Consider the following 21,033-nt stretch of genomic DNA (forward strand, 5'->3'; position numbering starts at 1 on the left):
AAAAGAAGACTGACCGGAGAAAGGAATCTGCTGGTCCATCCATAATTCAAGTCCTACTCAAACTGTCTTTAGGCAGCAGTTTTTTTTTACTGGGCAAACTTGCAGCAAATCAGACTTTGCAAATATTTGAGGGGTTTACCAGGAACTGGGTCCGGTGGGAGGGCAATATATTACACAGTCCAGTAATTGGTGTGGCTGTTTCTATGCTACAGAAAAAGCTTTACTTTGTAGCAAATACAAGAATGTCAGGGTCTACGAGTCTACTGATGAAGGAAAAGCTTTAGAAATGAAGAGAAAAAACAAAGACATCCTCAGTTTGACCATCTCTACTCCCTGAATCTGCACATCCACACCCATCAGTCACAACGCAGCACTTTCTGCCTCCTAGTGGCAGCTTACAGACACAGCGCCTTGAATGACGTAGCATGCAAAATATCGATAATATCGACAAGTCAGAATTGTATCGTTTAGTCTCAGGTTCCCTTATGAAATTGTATTTTATTTTGTGTTGGAATTTCTCAACCCTACCTAAAAAAATGTTGTTTTGATTTTCACTCAAATTATAATTTTATTTCACTTAGAGGAAAAAGCACACAAATCTGTTTTGGTGTTTTTCTTGATGTTTTTAATATACTGTTAAAGTTTTTTTTGTCAAAGTCTTTAATTTGCTCTAAGGGTTTAACGCTATAATTCAAAGTCACAAAAACAGCCAAATGTATCATATTAAAAAAATATCGGTATCAATATCACGTTTTTATTCAGAATTGGATCGATACCAAATGTCGTATCACAAACCTCTGGTAGCATGACTTTGATTTCATTCGTTTTCAGTCAACACTTTGTAGAGCCACACTTTGTGGCATCAAAGTGTTTCTGGACTAAAATCTATACCCATTCTGCTTACATGCTCCCTCTCAGCCGGACTGGACGAGGGACGTCTGTGAGCATCAACTTTCAAGTCTTGCTAGAGCTTGCCACTAGTGTTGCCATAGTAACTCTGGCTGTGGGTTCAGGGTTGCCCCAGTCTGTTTGCTGCCTCTAATAAGGCTTCTTCCACAAAAATTGTTCATTCCCAGGCATGATGCTGACACCGCCATGTTTCACCGTAAGCATAGCGAGGGTAAGTCTGACGCTGTTGGCTAAAGATTGCTGATTTATTCTATTGGAAATCCTCCAACAGATTATTATCTTCAGTTTGGTGGGATGATTAGAGAAACCAGTCAGTGTCTGAAGGAAAAGCCCTGCACCTCCAGAGTCAATATGATGTCTGTAGATCACAGGTGTCAAACTCCAGTCCTGGAGGGCCACTGACCTGAAACTTTTAGATGTTGCTCTGCTGAATCACCTGAATAGAATAATTAGGTCATTAGCAAGACTCTGGAGAACTGATGTACACAAGAAGCAGGTAATTAAGACATTTCATTCCAGTGTTTTGTACCTGTGGCACATCTAAAAACTGCAGGACAGCGTCCCTTGAGGACTGGCATTTGACACCCCTGCTGTTGCTTCAATATCTCCAAGCTTTCCCTAATTGTTTAAAGAGATAGTAAACATTTTATTTATTAACATTTGATTTTGAAGACATGGATAAATAAATTTTTGTCATATTCTTTTTTTGTTCTGGCATTTAGCAAACAGAAATAATTCTAACTGATCTAAAACAAGAAAAGTTGGCTCTGATTTTAGACAGTGAGGAGAAAAGGTGTATTTTTTATTCAGTGTATATAATCTGAATTCCATAAGTAATTATTGAAAACAAGCTCATATACCTTACTGAAAAGTTACTTGTAAATGAGTTTTGTCTTATTTGAAGTGTACTAACATATTTGCACTAGAAAGTAGACCAAAATGACTTGGTAAAATGTTGTGTTTCTCCACAGTAAGACATGCCAGGCGATTACCGATGACTTTATGTTGGGAAAATAAGTCGATATTTGATCCTAAGCCGGAAATGGAGCCATATTTTAGACATTATGGTGAAAAGACCCTCATTGAATGGCTGCTGAATCTTTCTGACGCTGCTTTCTTAACTCTTTTCCCACTTTTTGACATTCCTTACTTCAGCATAACCGCAAAAAAACTTTGCGATGTACATTCAAAACAATACCAATATCTATGTTTTTTTTTTTCTTTCCCCGGTGTTGAAATTGCTTCTTCAATGCAAAGACCCATGAGCCTCAGGCGCGTTTGGCTCCTTCTCCCTCACTGATTGACTTCACACTTTGATCACAGAAGCGATCAGAGGAAATGCAGAGTTTAATCATCCAGCAGAGCTGTGTTTCTGAAGCCACTCGGTGCGCTGCAGCATCACGCACTCTGAGACTTTTGTATGGTAATTTGCTCTGGGAGTGCTGTGTTGGTTCAAAGAAACCCTCAGAATTTTTTTTTTTTTTTAGAACTGTACCTGGATGCATAGCAAGATCATAATATTACAATAGCAGCTTTTCTGTCTCAGGCGGAGATGAAACAGTGAATAAACTGTTAGTTCTGACCTTTAAACGGTTTTATTACTCGCCGCTCCGTCTGAACGCGGCAGGTTCATCAGGATCAGATGTTCCTCTGGAAAGTGTTCAATAGGTTTGTCCTTCTTCCTGCTCTCCTTTTTAAACACATTCTGTTTTTGTTTTACACAATATCTTATGGTTTTAAACTTTTTTCTGCATTTGTTTTGCTGCAATTTTTTATTTGAAATAAAACAAAAAGACGGTCAGAAAGAAAACGACAGAAATGCAGAGAAAGAAAGACAGATAGAAATTAAGAAATAAAGACAGACGGACAGAAGGAAAGAGCAATGAAGAAAGAAAGAAAGAAAGAAAGAAAGAAAGAAAGAAAGAAAGAAAGAAAGAAAGAAAGAAAGAAAGAAAAACATAGAGACGCAGAGAAAGAAAAGAATAAAGAGAGAGAGAAAGGAGAACAGACGGAAAAACTAAAAACAGAAAATCAGACAGAGAAAGACAGAAATGAAAGATAGAAAGAGATAAAATCAGAACAAAAAACTTAGAAGATAAACTGAAGGTTTTAGTTGTGGTTTTGCTAAACTATAATGGAATATACTTCTACAGCATACATTATGTGGTCATTTCCATACCTTGAGGTGATTCCATGTTTTTTTTCTTCATAACTATGCTTTACTGTTTGTACATTTCCTCTGTGCAGGTAGGGAGCAGCGTTCTCTGGAAGCAGATGCTGCTGTAAATCCTCCGGATGCTGAGCGGAACCCATCATGGGATTTCACGCTTCCTCCTCCTCCTCCTCCTTCTTCTTCTTCTCTCTCTGCGCTCCTGCTTTCCACTCTCTGACCCCCACCTCCCCCCATCCATCCCCTTCTCTTTTCATCACATGTCTCCTGACCTTCACACAACGAGGGCTTCCCGGCAAATTTCCATTTTAAAATACGCCGACGAGCTTCTGCTCCCCCATTGTTAGAGTAATCATTAAAGCGAGTAAACAGGAGGGAAAGGTGAGCAGAGTGCAGCACATTCAATAAAGCTACTGCGCTTGATTGTGCACACACACACACACACACACACACACGCACACACACTGATGCATACAAGGTCAACCTGAACAAGATAAAGAGGAGCGGGGATCAGTGTTAAGTGGATATTTCTTGACATTAAACAAATCAACGGGCGTTTCTCCAAGTGGCTCTGCTCCTCCGGTCACATCAGTTCCCCTGCCAGGCTGCACCAGGCCTCACCACCACACGGCCAGGTTTGTCACTCCGAGCCGCCACACCATGACATGAGCACACACACATGCACGCACACACCATGTGTACAAGAAGGGGGTGGGAGAGATACACAACTGCACAGGCACACAGTTATCTGCAGTTTCTCTCCATTAGGCGGTACAGCTGCTGCTGTCACCCATTTCAGCTACTTTACGTGATCGGTTAATGGCACTAATTTCCCAGAGAGAGAGAGAGCAACAGAGAGAGACAGAGAGAGAGAGAGAGGCTCCACCTGGCTTCACCGCCACTCCATCAGCCTCTGATTAAACAGGGATCGTGGAAAGCTGCACTCTGCCGAGGTCCTGGGTGGAAAACAGTTCCTCCTACCGGGACGGGGGGCAGGGAGGGTTCTGTTTTTAATGTTTGATGGAAGCATCTGCTGGTGACAGCTGAGTGGTTTGGGAAAAGTTTTAAGATTGAAGGTTATAAACTGGGTGAACTGGTGAGAATGTCAGATGAACCAGTTTCCTAACATTCGGTGCAAATGGCCGTGTTGCGCCTCGCTGGCTGCTGGGGTTTCTCACAAGGTGACCTCGCAACAATTTAGAGGATCTTTGGTGCTTAAGCGGACCCTTTGTTGTTCCCATAGCAACCCCACCGAGCTGGCAGATGAACATAGCGCCATTCAGTGTGGTGAAGAAAAGCATTCGACTGCCTTACACACGTCTTGTCTTGTTTTGTCACGTTTTTGATCAGGCCATAAATGTTTTAGAGTGTTTTCACACTGCTGAGGGTCGCTTTCACACTGCACCATGTCAAACCAAACCCTTTGGAAAACTTGTTCCTCCCCTCACCTGTGGTGGCGCTGCTCCAGGAGTCATTGGAGGAAAAGACATAAAATCTTGTGAAGAAGACACTGAGCGCAACTTTCTCCTTCACGAAATGCAAGCAGAATGGAGTGGCATCAGATTTTAAAGTTTTTTTTTTTTTTTTTTTTTTCAGGATTTCTGCTTTATTGCTGGCAAAAGACCACAAGCAACACATAGGTTTGTTTTGGTTGTATTTACCCAGAATGCCTTGTGCTGTAGTCTGCTTCCTGCTTTCTGTGGTCCGCTTGGCATTTGAACCACACCAAAGTTCACATCAACTGAACCGAGAACCAACCTGTAGCTGGACCAGAGTTCGCATGAAACACCCCCCAATAAAACCTAAAGTAATTTCCCCCTAGACCAAGATAATTATTCCATCAACTGCTGCAAACAATCCCAGGTGCTGAAAGATCAAAACGGCTCCAGATGATCACACTATCACTACCATGCTTGATATTTGATATCAGCTTTAAAAAAAAAAGGGGGGCGGGGGGGTCTTCTACACCTTTCAACAGAATGACACTTTTGTCTCATCAGTCCATCTGGGTGTTTGTTGGGAGGACTTCTGGTCCAACCTAGCATTAGAAAAGCCTTCTAGAGTCATACATGTCCTGCTTTAGTCCTGCTTGATTCTCATCTCCCTGCTGTGCTAGGTCTGGGATTTCTTCCATTGAGCTGGATTTCTCGGGATGCATTTCCTGCCAGAAATGCATCCTTCTGTGCACTACTCCAGCACACAGAAGGAGTAGTGAAGGATGAGATTGAGTTTCAACTCTGTTGTAGCATTGTGGTTTCCCTCTAGTTTTAACAATGCCAGCAGAGGAAATGATTGGTTAAAGTTGGAGCAAGAACAATATTAAAGACATTTTATTGGGATGGTTGTTCACAGGGCACCCAGTATCAGGCAAGCTACATAGCATAGCTTCCTTCCCGGTCGAGCCGGCCCATTACATGCCAAATGATTTTACCAAGACGTCAGCAATTGTTTAAAATATGTTCAAATAAGTTTAAAACTTCGAAACGGTCCACACATCCAATAAGCAATCGTCTCTCACTAGCCGAGGGTCCAGACTCTCTGCACAAAGGGTAGAACCAGGGACTGCTTTTCATCAGGCTATTAAAATGTAGCCAATTAATCATTTAACACCTGAACCAATTACCTTTTCACACTGAGTCAGGTTGGTTTTGATAATTTTCTTTCTTTTAATAAATTAAATCATAATTTAATAACCGTCTGTTTTGATGAAATGTGTCTTTACTGTTAAATGAAATTTGGCATGAGTGTAAAGAAGCATTTACACAAACGTGTGACGATGCTACTCAGTTTACAGTAAGTCAGGCATCACAGACAGACTGCTGGAGTTTGATCGTCACTAGCAACAGGCCAGAGAGAAACACCAGGATCCTCCTATCTCAGAGAATCCCTCCGCTTTCTCCTGCTTTCCTTCGCCGCACTCTCAATGGGCAGGCCGGGCTCCTCTCTGCTCATTATCGCAACAAACAGAGATGTGGATGGAAGAGAAGGCTGCTCAGCTCAGGATACTGGGGACCGGTATCCATTTTAACGAATTGAAAGACACGCACAGCCACATGTAACACTACAAAATCATCAGATGGAGAAGAAAAAATAAATAAATGAAAAATCCAATCCGAAGTTTATATCAGATGCAGATTTGCCTGGAGGGATTAGGAAACAAAAAGAAATCAGAGATGATCCAAAGGCTTGCAGTAGTCTTGTAATGAATAAGATATTGCATCAGAATTAGAAAGACAGTGAAATCTCCTTTCTCTGGGCATGCCGTGGAACAAAGGACAGAGCCAGCCATTACCAAGGCTGTCTTTTCTTCCATGTCCTTGGAATCCATAGTGTGACAAGTGGTGGAACATCCTGATAAATACTGAAAGAATAGGGATGATAAAATCCAAATATCAGCCACGTCCGCAGGCTGACGGATCTGGCTGTCAGAGGAAGAGGTCTGCAAACATCGTGCGTCCCTGTCGATGTGCAAGTAACAAGAACATGACTAAAATACTGCAAAAGCTTTGGGAAAGTCTCAGGAGATTCCATGACCTCCTTAAACACAGAATGCATTCATGTGAAAAACCTAGAACGCCTCAGTCAGTGAAGTTCTTCAATGTTCAATGTTTACATATTAAAGTTATGTTCATTTGGTATATTTCTGGAAAAGAAAGTGATTCAACTGCATGTAAATGACAAACTAAAAATCATTTACTCATTGAACAAAACATTGGCTACATGTTTAGCTACATAGTTAGCAACATAGCTACATAAAAAACAAAATCAGAAACTTTGAATAATCAGAAACTTTGAATGATGGAGCACAGCTCAGTCCATCTGAGTATGAAAAAAGAGCATAGAACAATTTCAAAGTCACAAGACAAAGTGGAAGAATCTGTTGACTGAGTTTTGTCTACTCCACAAATCTGATCACCATAGAAGAAAGAAAAACAAGTCATGTATGGAACACAGTAAACATGGGGAAGATGAGCTCTGATTGGCCGGGAACAGAATCAAATCATTTGGCCTTCATTCCAAATGCAACCAACCACCAGAAGCTAACTTTAAAACTTGGTGGTGGCAACGCCATGCTGTGGGAGTGTTTATTTCTGAACAGCTAATCAGTTGGACTACAGAGCTACATATTGGTCAAATCACACTTTTCATGTTACCTTTTTGATATGCACTGATTTTGTATCCTGTTCTTACATGACATATTTATTTTGCAAAACATTATAGAATATTATAAAACCAGGTATTTTTTTAATCTTCCATGTCTCACTTATGCTTACACTAGAGATCAGGTTGAACTCTGACCTTAACCATCAGAGCCACATAAAGACAGTTACAAAGTCAGCCTATCAGCTGAAGAACATTATGTTTGACAAAAGGTGATAAAACTTTAGTCAAAAAGTATTCATACCTTGCAAAGTGATATATGTGTATTCTTTTTTTTTCTTTAAAATAAGATCCAAGGGAGACAACCATGGCGGCTTAGCTGTTTGTGAACTCCAGTCACGTTTTGATTTAATCTCCTTTCACGAGAGCAGGCAACTTTAGTTTCTGACCTTCAGCTCTACTGATGGGGAACGATTTGCAGCGCGGCGCCTCATCCTGGGCTGGAAAGCTGCTGTGATGAAGTCAGCCATCCAGCCACCTCATCTCCCAGGGGAAACCCCCTCTGGCCTGATGTCTGGGTATCTACGGCAACGCTTCGGGAGGCTGACACAGCACGAGGATAACAGAGGCAGCCTGACTTCGATAACAGTCACAGAGACTCAGAGTGTGACCGTTATGCAAACACACACACTGCAGATTGGTAGCTTGATATAAGCATCATAAAGACTGAGGACAGGTTCAGGGTTTTTAGGATTGGTAATCTTTATTGGATCTTTAAAAATTTGGATCAAACAATCTGCTTCAGTGTCAAAGTGAAAATCTAAACTCTGATTGAGCTGCAGTACCTCCGGCCGCCACACGGTGTCTCTGCTGCTCCAGTAACACCAGGGTGGACGCCGTCCCTGTTAATGAGGTTTTGTCCTCTCCGTTCCCACGGCGCCGGGGGAACAGGTGAACGGACTGAAGTCTAAATGAGATCCAGCTGCTCTCCCGTTGATTTATTCTCCTTTCCTCTGTGCAATATGGTGCAAAAGCATTTGGCAATATAATAGTTTAAATCCTCATAGAATAAAAAAAAAAAAAGTACTTCTCATTTAGACATTTTCTCATCAGTTTATTTTTCTTATTTGGGAGCTTTGCTCAGTACTGGGGAAAACTTTATACGTGTTAACAGATGACTAAAAGATATGAGAAATAAACTGATAATTAATGGATATGAGAAAACTTGGTTAAAGAAAAGGTCTGTTGCCATGTTTCACTATTTATACAGAAAATCTGACACTGTTAGCTATTAGCACAGTGCTGTGAAAAAGTATTGGCATCCTTACAGATTTGTTTTGTTTAACACATGAATGATGATGATGATTTAAGTGTGACTCAGGGGTCCTTTGTGGCCCTTGGTCAGAATTTGTGAGGCCCCGCCAACTGGAATTCAAAGGGATAGAAATTTGACCCGTCCAGCACAGGTGGTGATTTGTGAACAAAATTATTACTGACATTAATACAATGGCAAAAATTGAAGTACCAGACAATGTATTCATCTTTTTATTACCAAAGTTTTACAATAAGTTTCACAAAAGTCTATCCAGAGATTTTTACTGAAAAGACGACTTTGCTGCAGCCAAATTAGCTTCTGTTTAATTTATTAAACTTGGTTAAATTCTAGCAAGAAAGTGACCTAAATCCTGTTCTTCAAACTGATAATAAATGTATTGAGTTGAGGCCAAAACAATTTGAAAACTAGATGCCTTTCCATTAAAACAGCAAGCATACAAAAACTAATAATTTTGTTCTTCTTTGGATCTACCCACAGGGTTATTTGCTGGTGTCCTTCAGATCGTTAAGGTCGAGAACTGATAGCCAGATCAGATGTTCTTCAGGATTTTCTGCTACAGAGCAGAATTACAGGCTCCGTAAATTAGACCATCACTCCCACCCCAATGTCCAACCAATGTCCAACTGGTTTTCTGAAATTTAAGATTTCTGAAAGCAGAAATCTTAAATGTAAGATTTCTGCTTTGTCTCATTGGTCCACTAAATATTTTGCCTGCAGTCTTTTAGATCGTCCAGATGTGAGATGGGCCTTAGAGTTATATTTGAACACCAAGGGGTTTTGCCTCCTAACTCTCTAGATGCAGTTTTTGCCCAGTTTCTGTCTTATTATTGAAGAAGCCTGATCATAATTAAGACATGGCAAACCTGCAGCACCGTTTTCCTCAGGTCCATTGTAACCTCCTGGCTGAACTGTCAAGATACTCGCTGTAATGGGACACCTCTCACTCCTAAAAGGAAGCTGTGCTGTAAAGCGTACCCGGAATTGGTTGAGCTGTACACAACTGTTGCCACCGGTGCCAAGACGAATGACATCTTTGCCAGCAATAAAATGTCTTTAAACGTTTCTTTTGCTCCAACTTTAATTGCTCAACCTTTGGAAGCACGGCCAGCGGGGAGTGAACGGCTCCGTTTGCTACCTCCGCCACCACTGGCAAACTACAACCCTGTGTAGGCAGAGTACAGTTCTAAAACAATGGACAAAATCAACGTCATCGTTTACAACCTTTCTTTCTGGTCACTGATTGGTCAGGAAGGAATACATCTGGAGAAATCAAGCTCAGCTGGAGGAATCCAGGTGAAGCACTGAAGGGAGATGAGAATCAAGTGGAGCTGTGTAGGAAGGCGACGGCCAGGCTGGATCTAACTCCACTTTAAACTCACCTTTTCTGAGCTGTCTGCTGTGTTCCAGAAGTCCTCTCCTGTTTCCACAAAATAACTGTCATTAAAATACACACAGGACTCAATTTACAGTTCAGTGATTTTAACTGGATTTTCTTTTAGAGGTATTAAAATGCAAATATCTTTTCTGATTATTTTTATTGTAAAAAGCAGAGACAGCTGACTAGTGGCCACACAGTCCCCAGAAAACAAAATATGTTACTTACACCTATGCTTTTCAAGGTAATTATGGAAAATATTTGAGGTTCTTATAAAAAAAAACCAAAATCCTAATTTTTATTAAAAGGACATAAATATTTCAAAGAAATCATCAGTCTGCTGGGTTTCTTCCCCCTGGTAAGATTGCTATTATAAAAGTTACTTAAAGTTATTTGCTTCATGTTGTGATGGGAATTTTTACAACAGCCTAAATGATTCTTTATTTTTAAATTCAATTAAAAGCAAATACTGCAGCGAATCAAATACCCAGAACACCTCAGAGTTTAATGACTGCACTGTGGGCTCGTAATACCAGCATGCCCATAATTAATCTCTACTGCCTTCTGTATTTACAAGCCTTATTTTGCCCCAGAGTGATTTACTGATGGAAATATGTTGTTTTTATGCAGCCCTTGCTAAGCTACAGCAACGCTTAAGGTCCAAGATAAAACTTGCTCATTTGATACCCGATTACCCAAAATTTAATAGTGTCTAAAATATATTGTTCTAATGTTAGCTTCACTGGTGTGATCAGTCTTTCTAAAGTTCAAACTGAAAGCTAACATGCTCACTGACTTGACAATGCTTTGTCCTATGAGTCACAAATTCCTACAACAAAAAGTGGCTCTACCACTTTTTAAGGAAATGTAGAGTTCTTATTGTTTCATGTGAAATGGTGACTCCCTTTATTGTTCAAATGTTTTATTGAATCTGTTTTGTATCATTATTTGATTGGGTCATTTCTGGTCAATAAAACCAGACTTGCTGACCTGGTCAAAGAGGTGGCAGATGATGGGCACGTTCAGACACACCTGCAGTAAAGACCGAGATAGTCTCTCTTAAGTCTGCCGCTCAGCTTCACAACATAAAACATAGATGCCGAGTTACGTACACGTTGTATTCAAAGCATTAACAGACAGGTAGTGCTTTTTAAAATTCCTTTGTAAAACGCAAATGGCGAGTCCGCTCAGTGATCCAGTGATTGAACATCACGCGACTCACTGTGCGCGGCAGTGCGGCACATGCGCTGTTGCTTTGCATTGAGTCAGGAATATCGGTGGTCAGGGAAATGACACAATCAAGCAAAGAATCTGAGGGGACGCAAAGTTTTGATATTGTCAACACTACGATAGCAAGATAAGGTCCAAAGGGATCACATTTCACAGGTCAGTAAGTATGGAAAGCCATTTGCGCCAAAATTGAATAAATAAATAAATGGGTTAAATAAATAAAAAATGAGTAAAATAAATCAAAAAATGAAGTAAATGAGTGAAATAAATAAAAAATTTGTTAAATAAATAGTTTAGCTTTTTCATTAAACCAATTTTTAATTTATTTATTTTTCATATTATCAATTTCCCAATTTCTCTTTTTTATTTATCTATTTGTCATTTATCCCTTTATCCATTTACCCATTTTTCATTAATCTATTTTTCATTTGTCCATTTTTCATTTATCCCTTTATCTATTTACCCATTTTTCATTAATCTATTTTTTAATTTAACCGTTTTTCCATTTCCTATTTCCATTAACCCGATTTGCTATTTCCCACTTTCATTAATCAATTTCTCATATATCCCTTTTCTTACTTACCCATTTTCTTTTATCTATTTTTCATTTACCCATTTTTCATTAATCTCTTTATCTATTTACCCATTTTTCATTAATCTATCTTTTAATTTAACCATTTTTCCATTTCCTTTTTCCATTAACCCGATTTTCCTATTTCCCACTTTCATTAATCAATTTCTCATATATCCCTTTTTTTATTTACCCATTTTCTTTTATCTATTTTTCATTTACCCATTTTTCATTAATCTCTTTATCTATTTACCCATTTTTCATTAATCTATCTTTTAATTTAACCATTTTTCCATTTCATTTTTCCATTAACCCGATTTTCCTATTTCCCACTTTCATTAATCAATTTCTCATATATCCCTTTTTTATTTACCCATTTTCTTTTATCTATTTTTCATTTACCCATTTTTCATTAATCTCTTTATCTATTTACCCATTTTTCATTAATCTATCTTTTAATTTAACCATTTTCCATTTCCTTTTTCCATTAACCCGATTTTCTATTTCCCACTTTCATTAATCAATTTGTCATATATCCCTTCTTTATGTACCCATTTTTCTTTAACCTATTTTTCATTTAACTTTTGTTTGAAAAACTTTTAATTTTCCCATTTTCCAATTTCCCTTATTCATTTAGTATTTCCTTATTTTCTTATTTATCACATTCTATTTTCCCCGCTAAACTTAGGGGGAAAAATAAATGCAAATGAGGAGTGGCACGTCATCAGGCTACAACTTCCCCAATTGGTTGGTTAGCGTCACACCTACTTTGCTTTCAAGAAAGATGGCGACCTACTAACGGGTTATCAATAAGCATAAGCTCATTAACTTCATTAGAAAATAGTGTTATTACTCCTGACTTTATTTTTGTGTGGCCGCTCAGACAGAACGTGTTTCAGCTGGCGGCTCTGATGGACTCAGAGCTTCACCGTCGGGGGTTTTTATAGTTTGGACGAAGCGGCCGCTGAAGTTGGCTTACGATTGAAGGTTCAGGACGCCTTCGTAGCTACCAGCTGCGATTCAACTATAAGGAGCAGACTTGACTGTACATCGTAAGTGAACTGCAATATCCAGTGGCAGCTCTACGGAGCATCGAGCTGAAAGAATGACGGTGGCAAGCCTTGGAGATCTGCATCGGAGGCCATCTTTCAGACATGCACCGCTGCTGTCCGTCCAGGATCCTCCGGTTGCCCAGACGGTAAGCTAACGCTGATGTTTTCCAACTATAGTCATATTTGTAACCAAACTTGAGGGCAACAGGTGTACTTTTGACCGCCACCAGGTCAAAAGTACAGCTTGTTTTTGCAGCACATTCATTAATGTTTCTATCGTGTATGTTTTCAGATGTTAAGCTGTCACAGCAGACCATCCTGCAGGCCTCTGGTCTCTGTTTCCAGTGGGCTCACAGCTTCAGGGTGACCAGAGACCTTCACCTTTCTGGAGCAGGAACACCCGGCCAAATGCACTGGTGACACATTTAATTTAAAAAATGTGGCTGTTCTTATAGCATTGATATGCAAGAACCATCTACTGTTTTTAATAATAAAAATATATATATTATGAAATCTGTGTTCCTTCTCATTTGTGTAGTTCTAATTTAATCAAATCTCATGTTTTCACATCCCAGAGACAATAAGATGGATAGTTTGTTTGTGGCTTTAACCCATTCATTCCAAATTTTTCCCAAACATGTAAATATGAAAATCCGATGTCATTGATAGCCCTTTGAACTAATCAGGGAAATAATTTTAAAAATTGTGGAAAAGTATGTAAAAAAGTGTGTTTTATGTTCGGTCACAATTGTGACCGGTGGGATAATATGGTGTTCTAATACTAAGATGAGCTAAAAGTGCTTTTTCCAAATAGACATGATCATAATATGTGAACATTGTTTCTTTAGTAGAATATATCTTGCCACAGCATTACTTTAGTGCAACATTTGCTCTGTAAAGTACAAATTTGACTATCAATATATTCTAAACCAAGGTAAATTTGAGTGCTTGAGTGTTTATGCATAATTATATTGAACTTCAGTCAGTTGTAGTGTCATCACAGTAACATAGATCATAAAGATAACATCTACAGTAGAGGCTTTCATTTATATTTCTGAAAATTATGAACATTTGTCACACTGTCATTATTTGGGCTGCCACAAGGTTAATTTCCGATGCACTCGTGTGTTTGAAGAGGAAAAAATAAAATGTCCATAGCGCTCCGATGTAAAAATATAAACAAAAATTTATTCCACAGTTTTTGAGTAAGTCTTTACAAGAGCAATAAAGTCCTTCACTAACCTCTACAAACAAACTACGGTTGAAAAACCGTGTGGCTCAGTCGCTCCCTTAGCAGCGCCTTCCCTTCTATCTGCCGTCTCCCTTGGCTACACGGCCCACCTCATTTGCATAAAATTGCCAGGTGGCCAATTAAGCTATAAAATATACTTCTAGTAACACTTATTCACAGTAAAACATCATGAAATTAGTTACATGCAATATTAATAATTCTACCTAAAATTTCAACAAAAACACTTAGTACATTTCTAATTAAGCAAATACATTTTAACAGTAACTGAATACTTTATACATTAACTTGGCCTCCACATTCCGGCCCCTAATTGTGACCCTATTACACTACACAATTACCAACTAAAACTTGTGGAGCCAAGGTACTCAAATGTCCTTCAAAATAAACAACATAAAAAGATAAAACAAATTTATCAGTATTTAAGAATGACTGCTTCAGTCCGATTCCTGCAAAAGACAAATCTTTGTTATGGGTCTGTCCATCGTGTTTGTCTTTGTTTTGATTCTCACTTGACGCACCATTCCTGTCTTGTCAGAGATGGTTTGGATTACTTTCCCTGTAACCCAAGAGTTGCGTGGAGCTGTATCATCAACAACCAGCACGATGTCTCCAACTGCAAAGTTGCGAGATGGACGGGTCCACTTTTGCCTTTCCTGAAGCAGTGGCAAATATTCTCTTGTCCATCGTTTCCAGAATATTTCTGACATATATTGTACTTGCTTCCATCGCCTTCTTGCATAGAGATCTTGCTTGTCAAACAGTCCAGGAGGAAAAGATGGTTTAGTTTTTAGAAGCAAGAGGTGATTGGGAGTGAGTACCTCCAAGTCTTTAGGATCACTGGACACCTTAGTTATCGGCCGACTATTAATAATAGCTTCCGCCTCACACAGAAGTGTATGTAGGCCCTCTTCGTCCAGTGTCTGCAGTCTTAATGTGGCATTTAAGATGTTCTTCACTGACTTTATTAATCTCTCCCAGACTCCACCATGGTGGGATCCTGTGGGAGGATTGAACGTCCATTGAATGCCTTGTTGTTGAAGGTGGCCTTCAATCTTGGACATGTTCCATTCATTAATGGCTCTCTTAAGTTCACGCTGTGCACCAATGAAATTTGTTCCATTATCAGAACGAAGAATCTTTACCTGGCCTCGTCTAGCTATGAAGCGACGAAGGGCGTGGATAAAGGAATCTGTGTCCAGTGAGGCTGCTGTTTCTAAGTGTACTGCACGGGTAGTTAAGCAGGTAAAAATGACACCGTACCTTTTCACTACACTTCGTCCACGTTTAACCTCAAACGGACCAAAGTAGTCCACTCCTGAGTTAGTAAACGGTGGATCGTCTGGCAGAACTCTGTCTTGAGGAAGGTCTGCCATTTGTTGCTTTCCTACAACTCCATGCGCACGTCGACAGACAATACACTTAGAGAGTATCTGTCTTACTGCGGTGTTGGCACCGGGAACCCAAAACTTTGTCCTCAGCTTGGAGATTACATGATTACGACCACAATGTGCCAAGTTCTCATGAATCTCTCTGAGAATAAGCTTTGTGACGTGTTGATCCTTACTTAGGATTGCTGGATGCCTTGATTCCTCCGGTAGTGCAGCTTTCCTAAGTCGTCCTCCAACCCTTAGAATGCCTTGTTCCAGTACTGGATTCAGTTTGAAAAGAGAACTGGTTTTCTTCACTCCCTGATCTTTAGAAAGTGTGGTGATCTCTTCGGAAAATGCCTTAGCTTGGCAATAGTGAACAATTGCTTCTTCAGCTTCTGCAAGGTTCTCCATAGTTAGTTTCTTGATGTCCTCTTGAAGCAGGCTTTCCTTGAAACTTCTCATTTCCTTTTCAACTTCAGATTGAGCTTTAACAACGTTTAGCTCTTTCCTTTTGCGACACAGTTGCAATAGGATACTCTTAACTTTAAGCATCCAGGCAACTGCCCTTTTTAGTCTAAACCAGGATGAGAAGTACTGCAGGAATTCCTGCACTTCATCTTTACATTCCTCAACAGTGTGAGCACAAATCAGTGTACTCTTCACCTCTGGGTCTTCTGTAGTCAGGTCTCCAATGGTATGCACACTCTCTGGCCATTTGTCCATGTGTTTAACAAGAAAGTCCGGCCCCTGTAACCATACATGGTGGTGAATGAAGCTTTCTGCCTTGAGTCCCCTGGATGCACAGTCAGCAGGATTCAATGAGGTGTTGATATACCGCCATTGCTGTGGATTGGAGCACTTCAGGATGGCATCCACACGATTAGCAACGAACGTGCGGAACCTACTCGTTTGATTGCTGATATATTTTAGTACTGTGGTACTATCTGACCAAAACACAGATGGTTGGAGTGGAAGCTGCAGTTCTGATGTTAGAACTTTGTCCATGCGTGCTGCCATGGTTGCTGCAGTAAGTTCCATACGGGGAATTGTTACAGGCTTAAGTGGGGCCACTCTTGCCTTCCCCAACATGAATGCACAATGAACTTTGTTACTACTGTTTTTCTGTAGCAAGTAGCTAACTGTACCGTAGCCCTCTTCACTGGCATCGGCAAAATGTTGCAGCTGGTTGTATACTGACTGTCCAAATCCTACAGGTTTAAAACATCTTGGGACATTTATGTTCTCCAGCTGGTGGAGCTGGGTCTTCCACTCAAGCCACTTATGAGCCAAGTCTTCAGGTATGACAACGTCCCAGCCAATCTTCCGCCTGCAAAGCTCTTGCAGAATCTTCTTCGCTTGAAGCATGACTGGTGACAGGATACCCAATGGGTCGTAGACAGAACTCACGATGGAAAGGATGTTCCTCCGAGTGGGAGCTTTGTCTGGCATTATGATCTTGAATCGGAAGCTGTCAGACTGAATACACCATTGGACTCCCAAAGCTCTCTCTACAGGAAGCATATCCTGATCCAGGTCCAGATCTTTAACTTCTGTTGTCCTCTCTTCTTCTGGAATAGCTGACAGCACTGCTCTGCTATTGCTAATCCATTTGGTGAGTCTGAATCCGCCTCTTTGACATACTGCTCTCAAAGTGTGGTACAACTGGATGGCTTCATCTTCTGAGCTCACAGACTTTAAACAATCGTCTACATAGAAGTTGTGAAGCACTGTGTCAACTGCTTGATTGTTGGCCTGGTGTTGGTTGTCTTCGGCACATTTGCGGAGAGCGAAATTAGCGCAGCTTGGTGACGAAGTTGCACCGAAAATGTGAACCACCATCTTGTACTCCACCATTTCCTGAGTAATATCGCCAGATTCCCACCACAGGAACCGTAGAAGGTCAGAATCATCATCGGGCACCCTTACTTGGTGAAACATAGCTTCCACATCTGCCATAATGGCCACCTCTTCTTGTCTGAATCTAATAATTACTCCAAGAAGAGTACTCGTAAGATTTGGTCCTTGTAATAGCTGGTTGTTTAGAGCAGTGCCTTTGTACGATGCTCCACAATCAAAAACCACTCTAAGTTTGTGTTTCTTCAGATGGTAAACTCCGTGATGTGGCAGGTACCAAACCTTCCCATCGTCACGATCCAGATCCTTTTCTGGTACCTTCACTGCATAACCTTTGTCTATGATGTTACTCATGAAACCTGAGTATTCAGTGTGGAATGAAGAGTTCTTCTCCAATTTCCTCCTTAGGTTTAAAGCACGTTGCTCAGCCACTTTACGGTTGTTAGGCATCTGAATATGTTTGTTCCGTAATGGCAAGGCAATACTGTAATGTCCATCAACAATGGTAGCTGACTGTGTTGTAGTCACCAAAAACTGCAAATCTTCCCTTGACATTTCTTGTTTCTCGTTTCTGTCACACTCAGGAAAGTGACTTTCAAACTGCCGTCTCCAGAGTTCGTCCAATGTGCTTACTGATATGCGATTTGCTGAGACTTGAATCAACCCTTGTGTTGCACCTTGTGAAATGTGCCCTTGGAGGGGTTCACTGATGGTCCAACCAAGCCTCGTTCTCACAGCGTATGGACCGCCATTTTCACTTGCTATGACCTGCCACGGTTCGATAGCTTTAGGAGCGTTATTACCAATCAGAAGTCCAACCTTTGCTTCAATCTTGGATATAGACACCTGCTGAAGGTAGGGCCACCTCTTCACATAGTCTTGTGAAGGAACGTTGTCAGCAGAAGCAGGAATGTTGCTGTGACTGTATGTTTCTGGCAGCTCAAAAAAATCATTACTGTCTAAGCTGCTTATTTCCAACCCAGAAACCATGTGACTACTGACGACATTTTCTTTTCCCATTGTTTTCAGCAAAATCTTTGATTTCCTGCCTGAAACGTTCAGCTCATGCATCAGCTCTTCAGTGCAAAAACAAGCTGTACTGCCTGGGTCCAGAAAAGCATATGTGTATGCCACCTTTTGACCTCTTTTGACTTTGACTTTGACTGGAACTATCGCCAACGTGTGCTCTGGTTTCTCTGTACCATGGCTGGGTGCATTCATTCCCACAAATCCATTTACAACTGACTCTGTCGGTTGTTCCTCTCCCTCACTAGTTCCCACTTCAGGCCCTGCCTCGTTAACACCACTGGACTTTATCTTCATGTGTAGTACTGTGGGATGTGATTGTGCACAAACCTGACGGCTTGCCTTTTCTTTGCACAAATTACTCATGTGTCCCTTTTTAAGGCAGCTAAAACACAATCCTTTGGTTCGCAAGAAATCAATCTTTTCTTTGTGAAGTAACTTCCTCATCTTCTTGCATTGTTCCATAGTATGCTCCTCACCATGACAGAAGAGACAAGGTTTGGAAAATGCACACATCTGATTTCCGCTGACCTTTTTCTTTGCCTTGGTAGGTGTGTCCTGTGTAGTGGTAATAGTTGCGGCTGCGGTGAATCCTTTTTTGATGCCACTTCTTCTTTGTAACTTCTCATCCACTTGTCCTTTAACTTGGAGCTTTAAGGTACTATCCTTTATGTCACCAAACAGTGGATGTAAAACTTCTCTGGCCTGTTTATTGACGAAATCCACCAGATCGGCAAACTTGACTCTGCGTTTTTCTTTGTCCAAGATTCTACAGGCATGTGTTCTCCACCTTTCTCTCATTTTGTATGGAAGCTTGGAAATGATGGCACGCATGTTGGCTGTATTATCCAACTCCTCCATGTACTCTACATCTGCCATTGCATTACGACATCCAGTGAGATAGAGTCCGAACGCATGAAGAGCCTCTCCGTCGTCAGACTTGATGGTTGGCCAACTAATAGCCTTGTTAATGTATGCCACCGATATCTTGTAGGCGTTTCCAAAGTGCTCTTCCAAAAGTCTCTTAGCTTCATTATAACCACGTGTAGGTTCCATATGAAGACAACTCCTTATCAATTCTCGAGGCTGTCCACTTGTGTACTGTTCCATGTAGTACAGCCGATCTTTGTCACTTTTTGTTTTATCCTCCACACTGTGTTCAAATGCCCGAATGAATAGTCGATACTCTAATGGGTCCCCATTAAAAACGGAAATGTTCTGAGGGGGCAATGCTGCCAACTTCTGCTGCTTTGCTAGCACTTCGACTACATCCTGCAGAGCAGTTGGTGACTGTGATGGCTGAGAGGTAACAACATGTGTTTGATGCATGTTTTGAACAACGTTATCATTCCGTACTTGACTCTCTTGTGTTTGGAAAGGACTATTTGACTGCTGTTGAGCAAACAAATCTTCAGCTCTGTGCGACATCACATAGGAGTTCATTCCATTCTGTTTGGTTGCACGACTGGACATCTTGGATGCACGACTAGATGCCTTAGATGCACAACCTTCGTATTCTGATAGAATCTTGATCTTTGCCTCATTTGCTGCTAGAGCTGCTTGTATTTCTAGCTCCTCCTTTTCAGCTTTAAGTTTTGCCTCTCTTTCCTCAAGTAGGCGTCTCTGTTTCAAAGTTGATGCCTGAACCAACAGCTTAGCTCGTTCCAACTCTGCTTTCATTCGTGTGGAGGATGCTGACGATGATGCACAAGAACCATGTTCAGAAGAGCTTTTATGACTTCGTTTCGACAAAGATGCGTTAGATACGCTGTCGCATGGATTAATCTCGTCATTGCATTTTTCAGCCTCTGTTGTGCACTTAGCCTTGTCATCAATCCAAGCCAAAGCTGTCTCAGCAAAAGCCTTGAAAGAATTAGCCTTAGGTTCAAACCAGTTTTCTTGATCTGATTTTAAATCCTCTTCTGACATTTGTTGGAGCAGCTCCTTTACATTTGTGTTCAAACCACAAAACTCTCCAAACAGTCTATTAAATTCTTTCATTAACTGGTTTGCCTCAGTTAAGCTGATATCATCTTCAGTTTCTATCAGCCGTCGCACCTGATTCACTGTGCCTGTTAACTTTGCCGACGTGGCTCTTCGTAAAGCAATTGCATGCTGCAACTTTTGTTCCATAGCTTTAGGTGTGACTTTTACTACTCTAGTTTCCATAGTAACCACGGTATCTTCCTTTTCAACGTTCACGACACAAAATTTCCAAATAGCAACAACAGAAAATCACCTGGCTCATCCGAAAGCATGACTCAGCATTTTCCTCGATAAAATATTTCCACTAGTCACGTTTCTTCTAGCTTGTTTTTTGTTGTTGTTGTTGTTGCTGCTGCTGCTGCTGCTTGAAATCCGTCCACAGATGATAATCAATCCATAGAGCAGGTTTTTCAACGAATATTTGGGCTGCCACAAGGTTAATTTCCGATGCACTCGTGTGTTTGAAGAGGAAAAAATAAAATGTCCATAGCGCTCCGATGTAAAAATATAAACAAAAATTTATTCCACAGTTTTTGAGTAAGTCTTTACAAGAGCAATAAAGTCCTTCACTAACCTCTACAAACAAACTACGGTTGAAAAACCGTGTGGCTCAGTCGCTCCCTTAGCAGCGCCTTCCCTTCTATCTGCCGTCTCCCTTGGCTACACGGCCCACCTCATTTGCATAAAATTGCCAGGTGGCCAATTAAGCTATAAAATATACTTCTAGTAACACTTATTCACAGTAAAACATCATGAAATTAGTTACATGCAATATTAATAATTCTACCTAAAATTTCAACA

The 21,033-nt window shown here is 40.6% G+C and overlaps 1 long non-coding RNA gene across 1 annotated transcript; it reads left to right on the forward strand.

The window, feature by feature from the left end:
• The first annotated feature begins 11,739 nt into the window (after positions 1-11,739).
• Positions 11,740-13,257, forward strand: LOC148159571 (uncharacterized). The gene is made up of 2 exons (XR_015762800.1): positions 11,740-12,890; positions 13,037-13,257. It is a non-coding gene; the product is annotated as an uncharacterized LOC148159571 (long non-coding RNA).
• The last annotated feature ends 7,776 nt before the right edge of the window (positions 13,258-21,033 follow it).

The sequence above is a fragment of the Poecilia mexicana genome, unplaced genomic scaffold (assembly GCF_051168715.1).
Source record: "Poecilia mexicana isolate PSO_F unplaced genomic scaffold, ASM5116871v1 scaffold_5, whole genome shotgun sequence".
In the NCBI taxonomy this organism is placed as follows: domain Eukaryota; kingdom Metazoa; phylum Chordata; class Actinopteri; order Cyprinodontiformes; family Poeciliidae; genus Poecilia; species Poecilia mexicana.